At 29.2% G+C, this 11,306-nt stretch overlaps 1 long non-coding RNA gene across 1 annotated transcript; it reads right to left on the minus strand.

Moving 5' to 3' along the window:
• Positions 1 to 2,482: 2,482 nt before the first annotated feature.
• On the minus strand, positions 2,483 to 3,926 carry LOC126551950 (uncharacterized). The gene is made up of 2 exons (XR_007605807.1): positions 3,199 to 3,926; positions 2,483 to 2,794 (listed from the first exon to the last, which is right to left on the minus strand). It is a non-coding gene; the product is annotated as an uncharacterized LOC126551950 (long non-coding RNA).
• Between the last annotated feature and the right edge of the window lie 7,380 nt (positions 3,927 to 11,306).

Here is an 11,306-nt window from a genome sequence, read left to right on the forward strand (position 1 = left end):
AATATATAATAAAAATAAAAATATAATATAATATATATTATACAAATACACAGTTTGGTAAAAATACATTTAATATATTTACCTAATAGTAATTTATGAAATGAAATATATATATACGGAGGCAAATACATATTATGTTAAACTGGATCTGTGTTGAATCAGTTCGTGACCGCCGAGAGTGACTGTTCCGCGAGTGACCGTGCCGTTCTGTGAGCGACCGTGCCGTTCTGTGAGTGTTCGAGCCGTTCTGTGAGTGACAGTGCCGTTCCTCGAGCGGTTGAACGACGGTTTGTATTAGGGGTTTAAGAATTATTTTTTTTAAAAAAAAAAAATATAAATATTTTATAACTATATTTTATAATGTATAGCAATTAAAACCATACGTGATGTAAAATATAATTTATACGTGGTTGAACAATTTCCGTATTCTTAAAGATTATTAACATACCATTTTCTCATTGCAAAAACTTTATTCAATGTACATTGTTGTGGATTAAATCTGAATGAAAACCACAGCATGGCAGTGTTTCTCCGCGGGTCAACCGACAAATGCGGGGGCATTCAAAGTCTTCCAAATTAAGTATGACAGCATGCGGCATAAAGTCAGCGATAATCCGTCGTTTACACCTCCCTTTTACGTAAATCCCCCTGAATTTTAACGATTGGAATATTTTATGTATTTCTTCATATTCTACTCCGCCGTAATCTAACGATAAACCGTGATGCGACCGATGAAGGTAACTGTTTACACTTAGACTTCTCGCATCTTGTTTCAAAGACGTATGTCTAAATATCCAGTGTTGATTGAACGATGATTCAATGTCTATTACAGACATTTCTTTAATAAAGTACTCCCCGTTGACTCCGAGAATATAATGAACGTCTAAAATAGCTGATATCATAATATTGTAGATGAATCCAGGTTACAGAATTTTTCGTAATAATACACCCAATTCGTTGTATCGAACAGATTCACTACCGAGCGACCACTGGAACTATTTTAATATCACTCGTATCATACGAGTATATATATTGTATTATATATATGTATATACAAGAATGGGTGATAGTGACGGTCGGGTGGGGTAACGTGTACGAAATAGATATGTAAAGTATGTGATGCGGGGTGAGGTCGGGGTAGGATAGACACCTTCGTGATAGAATAACATTTCGAGCATGATGACATAGTTACCTATATATATATATATTATAATTTTAAAGTGTATGGTTATGGGCGGGGTGATGTCTCATAAACGAAAATTTAGTAATAACCGTGTTATCTAACATGCTGAAAACAAATTCCTTTATCAGGTTATTCACACACTATCTAATTATTATGGACGGTAGAAAAATCATTAGTTCACCGCTAAATGTCTGTATCTAGTTTATATATTATATTTGCATTATCTTCTAACTATAACAATATACTTTTGTATCTGATTATAATTAACAGCATACATAGATAAAGAAAAAATATACTGATAAGCCGATTAATATTTGATTATCGGATAGGGAAAACACCTCCGTCGTCGACAACTTCATTACATTAATAATAATATATGACGGGATATATTATATATTATTTGGTAGTAATACATGCTTTCAGAAATATACATTATTTACGAATGATATTTACCCTATAAGATATATCCTATATATATCACTTTAAATTATTTCCTACTAAATCCATAGCTTTATAATATTTATAGTTATTAATAGTAGAATATCATATTACTCTCATTACACTCAACTGTTTTATTTACATATTATATATTTTCAAATACTATCACCTCCAACATATAGATTGAAATAACTTAAACTCTATTATACATAATTATACATTAATCATACATAATTTTCTTAATGTCGTTTCGTTTGAATATTTCGACAGAAAGATACTAACTCATTATATTATTGTTAATGATAGTGATATTTAAACATCACTCAATATTATATTTATTTTAGAATGCATAGAGAACTATGATTTAATAGCTTTGTTTAGTGAAAACTAAAAGAGAAAATTCGACTGTCTATAATAATAATAATAATCATAGGCTGTCAATGTTTCAGCAGTCATTAAAGGTTAATTAAAAGTGAAACACTCACTTTTCTTAAAAATATTTTCAAGAGTTTTAACCACTGGTAAACAATATTTCACTGTATAATAAATAATAAAAATAGTATTTTAGTAAACTTATTTTCTATTAGTAGTAGAAATACCATATTATACTCACATTACGCTTGACTGTTTCATTTACATATTATATATATATATATTATATATATATATATATATATATTTCAAACACTATTTCCTCTAACATATTATATAGAATGAGAGTATGAACATAACGTGAGGGTTATAAGATAAAACATATTTTCAATTAAATTAAATGTGATTGGTTTATTACAATAGATAATAAATAAAATAAATAATAATAATAATAATAATAATTATTTATACATGTTTATTTATAGTGAACTATTGAAATCCGATGTTAAATGACCGTCCTCGCCGTCCTTTGAAGATCAGATTTAACATCCTATTTTCTCCGCCCCGGTTGAATTCCCTCACCTCCTCATCGCCGATTTTTATGGATCTTGGGAGATACACTTCTATTAGTCCGCCATCTTCACCGCACTCTAGTACACAGTGGACGGTCAGTCCATATTGAGTATCCCGATTTTCCATTCGTATGATCGGGTATGGAAAGTTAATAGTCAGATCCCCCACGGACATGAATCGTGTATTCGACTGCGTCGTCAAGCTTTTCTTTAAACTTTCCATATTATCCTGTTAATTAATGATATAGTTAATATATGATTTATGAATATGATTAAGAGTTACACGTCATATTAATATGCCCTCCATCTCTTATATAATAGGTATAGGGGGAACTGGGCTGGGGTACGGTGAGACAACGATTTAAAATTATCTACTTTGATAATATCTTAAAATATATTTAAGTTACGAGTTATATTATTATATAATTTAAATGCTTAAGACAATTGTTAAAATAAATCGTATATACCGGTACATAAAATCATGAAATCATGAAAATTATTATTTTCAATGATGTGAGTAAAAGAAAAAAAAAATATGTCTCACTATACCTCGAACCCTCCTATATATATATATAAATATATATTATAACACGTATATGTTTTTATGTTTATCCAATAAAATATAGTACTCACTCAATTTTTCGTAAAAAAAAAATAATGAAGGTGATTCCCTCTCGTATTCCTAAGTCTCGTAGTAGTCTCTATCGTCGTCGTCGTCGTCGTCGTCGTCGTTCTTTTCGTATTTATCCGTACAACAGTCGTACTTAGAGCACTTGTTATCGATTGCGAGTAGTAAACGAGTGATATCGAATATACTGATACAACCCGTATTTATATGATTGAAAATACCCTACTCGAATTATTAGCTATACAAATATACACGAACCTGGAGGTGTGTGGAAATGGTCGACAACGTATCGTTTCATTAAAGGCATTAAACTCTCTCTCATTAGAAGCGGTCTACTTTCCATCATTAGAATGCCAAAAACAACAACAACGGTCTCACAACCTTTACATCATAGTGTTATAGTATAATGTTATTATAGTGAATAAATGAATAACGTTGAGCAGAGAATATACGTCATGTATGTGTTGTACCATAAAAAATGTTATCGTCAGTGAGAAATAGTATCAAATCAATTGTAATAGAGAAGAAAATATTATATGTGAAATTAGCTTCCACCCATATATCTTATAAGTTATAATTAAATAACAAAAAATGATTTATTTCCTATTCTATATAAGTATATACATATACTATATATTCATAACTATAAATAAACAGTTTTTAGGTATAATTTGCGATAGGATACTGATATTTAGATATAATATATGTTTACAACATCGATATGTCCAAAGCATTTTATTGACTCTCGAGTTGATAACGAAATAACGAATTAAAACTTTATTAGATTCATTCAAAATCTATTTTAGTATAATTATATTATTATAGTTATTTTTCATTGAACTAATTATATATTATTATTATATTTTATTATATTTTAATATATTTTATAGTCCTTAATAGATTAAAAATATAATCATCGAAAATGAGACAAATGTTTAACTGAAAACATATTTAATGTTGAAAATTTGGTTATAAAATGACAGTAGAAAAATATATAATAATTTTAAACATTGACAATATTTTTAGTGTAATAGAATATACCATAAGATTTCACGATTATATAATAAGTTTTAGGTATAGAAATTGTTATAAATAATAAATAATAGTTATGATAAATGTATACACATTTCTTTAATTATCGTACACTTCGAAAATCCAATAAATATATTTTTCCACTTCAGTTTAAGTTATATTATTTCATTTAAGTATAATATTTCATATAATATTAACTCTATATATTTATATATTTATATATACTATATCTTTCATAATATATCGCAACATATTATTATTATATATATATATATAATTAAAATATTAGAAAACGTATTCCATCATGTATTCATGTTAATATGAATATAATTCCCCTATATTACTCATTATTTATTGTTAATGGTTATGTCATTTAAACACTCTATATTATATTTAGAATACATAGATGATCGGGATTTAATATGTTTAACTGAAAACATATTTAATGTTGAAAATTTAGCTATAAAATGACTGTTCAGTTGTTGTATATTCCACAGTATATTTCACTAATATATTACACTAGTAAGACCTATCAAGGCAGACTTACAGTTAATACATATAGTGAGAAGAAAACAAGATGAAAACTGTACAGAGTGCTGACAAAAGATCGAAGAGGAGATCAGAGGAGAAATTCGACATGGTAACTTCACAGAATATAATAATACACGACTATGATGCGATCAATATAATCTTTTATCGGGATGTCTTACAAACAAAATTACTTTACTTACGAGAACAGTTTATTAATTACAGAATTCAATATTTAAATTTCATACGTCCTTTAACACAATTAAAATTATCTAGCGAACATATTAAAGAATTTAACCTAAACAAATTTTCGATTATTACATTTATATAATTCTAACATGTTAATCGAAGTTCAAAAATTATACACTTGAACAAAAGTATGGCATTTAAATTTTGCAAAACGTTAGTAACGTCATCATTAACTATGTTATGTGATATTAATTTAATTGAAAATTTGATTGATAATAATTTTCAAGAAAAAGCTCGTATATATGGAGTTATTAATCGGTGTACATGTTGTTCATTTTATCATGATATAATTTATAGTGAAAACTCTGTAAAAGATTTAAAATGGCGTTATCCATTGCTAACTATTCAACAATGTGAACAAATTATTAATAACTGTTTAATTAAAAAATATTCCTCTAGAATATAAGATAAATTGAATTTCGATGTTAGTAGAAAAATATATAATAATTTTAAACATTGTCAATATTTTTAGTGTAATAGAATATACCATAAGATTTTACGATTATATAATAAGTTTTATAGAAATTGTTAAAAATAAAATAGTCGTAATAAATGTATACACATTTCTTTAATAAAGTATTATTGTTGTACACTTCGATAATACAATAAATATATTTTTCCACTTCAGTTTACGTTATATTATTTCATTTAAGTATATATTTTATATAATATTAACTCTATATATTTATATTTTTCAAGAAAAAGGTCGTATATATATAGGGTTATTAATCGATGTACATGTTGTTCATTTTATTATGTTGTCATTTATACTGAAAACTCTGTAAAAGATTTCAAATGGCGTTATCCATTGCTAACTATTCAACAATGTGAACAAATTATTAATAACTGTTTAATTAAATAATATTCCTCTAGTATATGAGATAAATTGAATTTCGATGATAGTAGAAAAATATATAATAATTTTAAACATTGCCAATATTTTTAGTGTAATAGAATATACCATAAGATTTTACGATTATATAATAAGTTTTATAGAATTGTTAAAATAAAATAGTTGTAATAAATGTATACACATTATTTCTTTAATAAAGTATTATTGTTGTACACTTCGATAATATAATAAATATATTTATCCACTTCAGTTTACGTTATATTATTTCATTTAAGTATATATTTTATATAATATTAACTCTATATATTTATATATTTGTATATACTATGTCTTTCATAGGTAATATATCGCAACATATTATTATATATATAATTAAATATTAATAAACTACTTATCCCATCATGCTAATATTAATATAATTTCCCTATATTGCTCATTATATTATTGTTAATGGTTATGTCATTTAAATATCACTCTATATTATATTTTATTTTAGAATACATAGATGATCATGATTTAATAGTTCTGTATTATTAAATAACGAAAGGTAAAAGAGAAAATTCATAATAATAGAAATAATAATCAGAGGTCGTTAATGTTTCAATAGTCATTAAAGGTTAATTAAAAGTGAAACACTCACTTTTCATAATAACATTTTCAAGAGTTTTAAGCAGTGTTAAACATTATATCGATGAATAATATAATATTCATTTATTAATTAAATATTTTTTTCTTTTAGGCATATATTATCTTATATTTCTCGTATATTATATAACTCCTGTAGATGAAAGGAGGAGCTTGAAGAACAGTATGATTCTTTTGAATGAAATCAGGTCTCTTATATTACTAAACATCTACCACATTCACATAGCTATAAACAAATGATATATTTATTTTCCGTATGTTGGAATGGAAAGTGATGTCCTACACATAATAAATTGTCTTTTTCTAATGATTTTTAGTTAAATGGGGAAAAGTATATAATTAAAAACAACAAGGTGCTATAGAAATGTTAAGTACTGTCATCTGTCGGGATAGAGTGGATAGGAATGGATGGGAGGTGAGGGACATGGTCGGGCAGGTATGCGATAGGCATGGAGGGGAAGGCTATGAACGGGCACGGCATGGAGGGTAGGGGCATGGCCGGGCACGGCATGGAGGGGCAAGGCCGGGCATGGCATGGAGGGGAGGGGGCACGGCACCGATAGGAATGACGGAGCATGGCACGCGCACGATAGGGAGGGCGGGGTGCCTGGATCGCCTGGATTTGCGGGGGACCCAGAACCGACCAAAACATACTACTAACGTTCGTTTAACAAATTGAAATTGATAAAGAATTACTTAAGAACAACCCAGAGTGACTCCCGTTTAAGAGATTTACTGTTACTTTCCTCGGAAAAGGATATAGTAGACGATATTAAGTTAGATCTTATTGCTAAACAATGGTCAATTTTTAAAAAAAAGAAGAATTTGTATTTAATAACTTTTAATATCAATTGTTTTATTTAGTGTAAGTTCATCCTCCAAAACTCAACTTCATTATAGTAATTATAAGTTTTAACAGTTATAACTTTTAATTTTAAAGTAAAACATTGACAATATTGTAAAATAAAAAAGATAAAAAATAAAACATAATATGTTTTAATAATATATATTATATATGTATGAACTTTTTTTTTTTAATAGTCAGTCGGCCAAATGGACTTAGTTCCCCCCTAAAAAAAATGGCTTCGCTACGCCCCTGATAATGCCACACCGGCATTTATGCATAATCAAATAAAATATTTTAAAACCACAAAAATTTAAAAGACATGATAATTATTAATTGAAAACAAAAAGTAATTACCATTAACAAATTATGTCACTGAAAATAAACGTATATTTTAATATAAATCTTTATTTTATAATTTCTTTTTTTGTACAATTCTATTTATTATTTTATGATGCTATGATGCTTGCGCCAGTGGCGTAATTGAGAATGTTTCATGGGGGGGGGGATCAAAATAAATTTGTATGGCAAATTATAATAATTAATTTGACATAATAGTTATTGAATAAACTGCAGTGACTGCATTTAAATTTTAATACATTTTTTAAATGGTGTTTATTTAATTTTGCATAATTTTAGCGCGAGTTGTAATGCTAATTATAATAAGTGTACAAAATACGTCATATATATTTAAATATTTTGTACGATTTTAAAACATTTAATTCCGGGTCTAATAATGTTTAGTATTTTAAATAATTTAAAATTGTATACTAACGTCAGATTCAGCCTTCTTTTAAAAAAAAATTCAATAGAGTACTATAAGTTGATGGTAATTTTCTTTTTTTTTTGCTCCATTTTGCTTTTAAAGTATACAAATATAACTGACACTGTGACTATTAGAAAATGACACTGTGTGACGGTGTTTACCTATTAACCTAGAGTCCTAGACGTGTGCTTATATGAAATCGCAATAATCAATGTAGATACTTTGTGTCGGCGCGTTTTCATAGAACCTAATACATAATATTTTATATTATGGCTATTCGTTCTACGAAAATAAATATTGAAGTTACATTTTTATTATTATATTATGTTTATGGAATGGTGGTTTTTTCCATTATCGGATTACCCGATTACTTACCATATAATCTGTTCTAAATTAGGTACATTGTGTGGCAAGGCACCCAATGTTTATTAATAGATAATAATTAAAAGGAATCAGACCTTATATTTTGAAATCATGCTTTTTTTTTTTTTTAGTTTCGTTATAATTTATAATTTTGTATTTGAAATATTTGTAGGTATAAGACAATATATAAATACAGCTCATGGGGGGATCTATCCCCCATATCCCCCCCGTAATTACGCTCCTGGCTTGAGCTGATAATTGTTATATTCCAAACATTTATAACCTATAAATATTACTTATTATACAATTTTCATTTTAATTAAGGTTTTAAGTAAAGGATACAATAATACTGAGTTTGTTAATAGATTCAATAATACATTCTTGAGCCATAATACTAGAACAATAGATGTTGACTGGATGCCATCTGTTTGCGTCGGCGATCCTAATAAACGGTTGTCGCCTGACACATAGTCCTCGGGATTAATGTAGGTAGGGCAAATAAAATAATGACTAATAATACAAAAGAATACGTGTATTAATTTGCTACACGCACAACAAGACAATATTATATATATTACAATACAAGGTACAAGGGGAGGGGGCGGGGATCACCGTCTGGCCTGTACCGCTGCAACTGTGACTGGATGTCTTGAGCTGGTGATGAACGGCTGAACTGCTGGATGTCCCAAGCAAGCGATTGTTCGGCAAAACCCTTTGTCGGATCAGACACTGGTGTGGAGCAACACGTTCACGAGCAAGTGAATACGTAGCGGAGCAGCGAGTTGACACGTGGTTTTCATGAGTGCACCTGAGCGTAGGGCGATCGGTTGACAACAACAACCAAAGAACTCGTGGATCAACGGAACTTGGACTGTACAACAACAGTAATACAAGTGGAGCAACGAAACGCTAATAATAACCACACAACGCAAGTAGTGGCTGTCAAGCACAAACGGCACAAAAAACGTGGTTAGCGTAAGAAAAGTACGGACGAGCAAAGACGCGTACTCTTTCACGGACGGAACAGAACCAACGACAAACGACAACGAACGCACCGGTTCGCCAGCGGCAAAACGCCATTAACGACAGTCTAGCCAACATAGCGTCGCGGCTGACGGTGCGTAACGAACATGACCATGGTCACACAGCGCGACAGCCGACGGTGGTAACTCGATAGTCAAAAAGATCGAACACCATCTGAAAATGGATTGGAAAAATAAATACAATAAGGAATTAAATACTTCAAGAGCAAATTATATTAATTTTTTTAATATTTACTTGTTTCTTGGGTAATGATTCCTGATAGATAACCTATGTCATCCAACTTATTTTGGAACAGCTTGTGAGTTGAAATATTCAAAACATGAACACTTCTTCAAAGTTTCTAACATTTACTGGATACTATGTTTCTTACTTAATAAATTAGTTATGTTTTTACATTCATTTAATATATAAACATTAATTAAGTATTCATAATTTGATACATATATCCAAGCAATCACAATTAGTTTATTCAAAAACGTGATTGATTTATATATTTCATTTTTAACAAATTGTACTCTTAAAATTTTAATTAGCTAGGATTAACTAAAAAGACAACAATATTAATTTATTAGAAAGAAATACGAATAGAGAAGAATGAGTCAAGAACAACGATTTTACCATTTCAGACTTGAGTCTCAACACTAGAGCACTAGAGCAATTTATAACCTAACTTTCTATTATTTTTATTATTATTATTTCAAATATGTAATGAATACAATATGTTCGGTATAAATATCGTGGTAAAGGAATTTATTTATATACTTTTAAAACAATTCATTATTGTGTGACATAAGGCGACATCTACCTAATGGTTTTAATGTAATAATACTGTACGCCTGAAACTTCATTAAACGCAACACAGTATACGGGATTTCTTATCACTAATCGTCCGCAAAATAGTCACCTAACTTTAGTCACCCAACTTCACACACGTAATATACGGACGGATAGTGCTTACGTCATACACGTTCTTATCATACGTACAAATCTTACGACTTCAAAAAGGCAGTTGAAACACAAATAAGGAAAAAATGGCATCTACTCTGGAACCATCAAGACACAAAACTAAACCAGATAAAAAGAACAACATTCAGTTGGGAAAATCATGAATTTAACCGAAAAGAAGAAACCACTATAAATCGACTCAGAATTGGGCACTCCAGATTAACACATGGATACCTCATGTCAAAAGAAGAACCTCCCACATGTGAAGGATGTGGGACCCCCCTCACCATCAAACACATACTAACGGAATGCCAACTCTATCAACAGGAACGAATAAACTTCAACATTACAGGAACACTTGATTCACTACTCGGTCCGGATCCCGCTCAAAACAGGAAAATACTTAACTTTTTAAGATCAATTAATTTAATAGAACAAATATAATGTAAATGTAAATATAAATATAAGTATGTAACAAAAGTATCACAAAAAAAAAACTGTAACTAATGGCCTATGATGCCGGGTTGTAAAAATAAATAGATCAAAAAAAAAAAAAAAATCTTATCAATGGATTCGTTGGATCCAAACAAAAGCTATTACAATCCGTGTGTTCCGAAACTCAGCAGATTGGTCAACCGTTAGGATTTTGTGTTCCTAATTTCAGCGTTTCTTCAATCCGGTGGAGGGGAGGTAACTAAGCGGATTGCTTTATCAGGAATCCGTAATTATCCAGCTTTACAAACAAAAAACCAGATGGATTTGATAAAAACTACGCGCCAAATTCTAATTATAAATAATTTATCAATAATAATTATCGATATTGACACAAGACCACCATATTTAA

This window comes from Aphis gossypii, chromosome X (genome assembly GCF_020184175.1).
Source record: "Aphis gossypii isolate Hap1 chromosome X, ASM2018417v2, whole genome shotgun sequence".
NCBI lineage: Eukaryota > Metazoa > Arthropoda > Insecta > Hemiptera > Aphididae > Aphis > Aphis gossypii.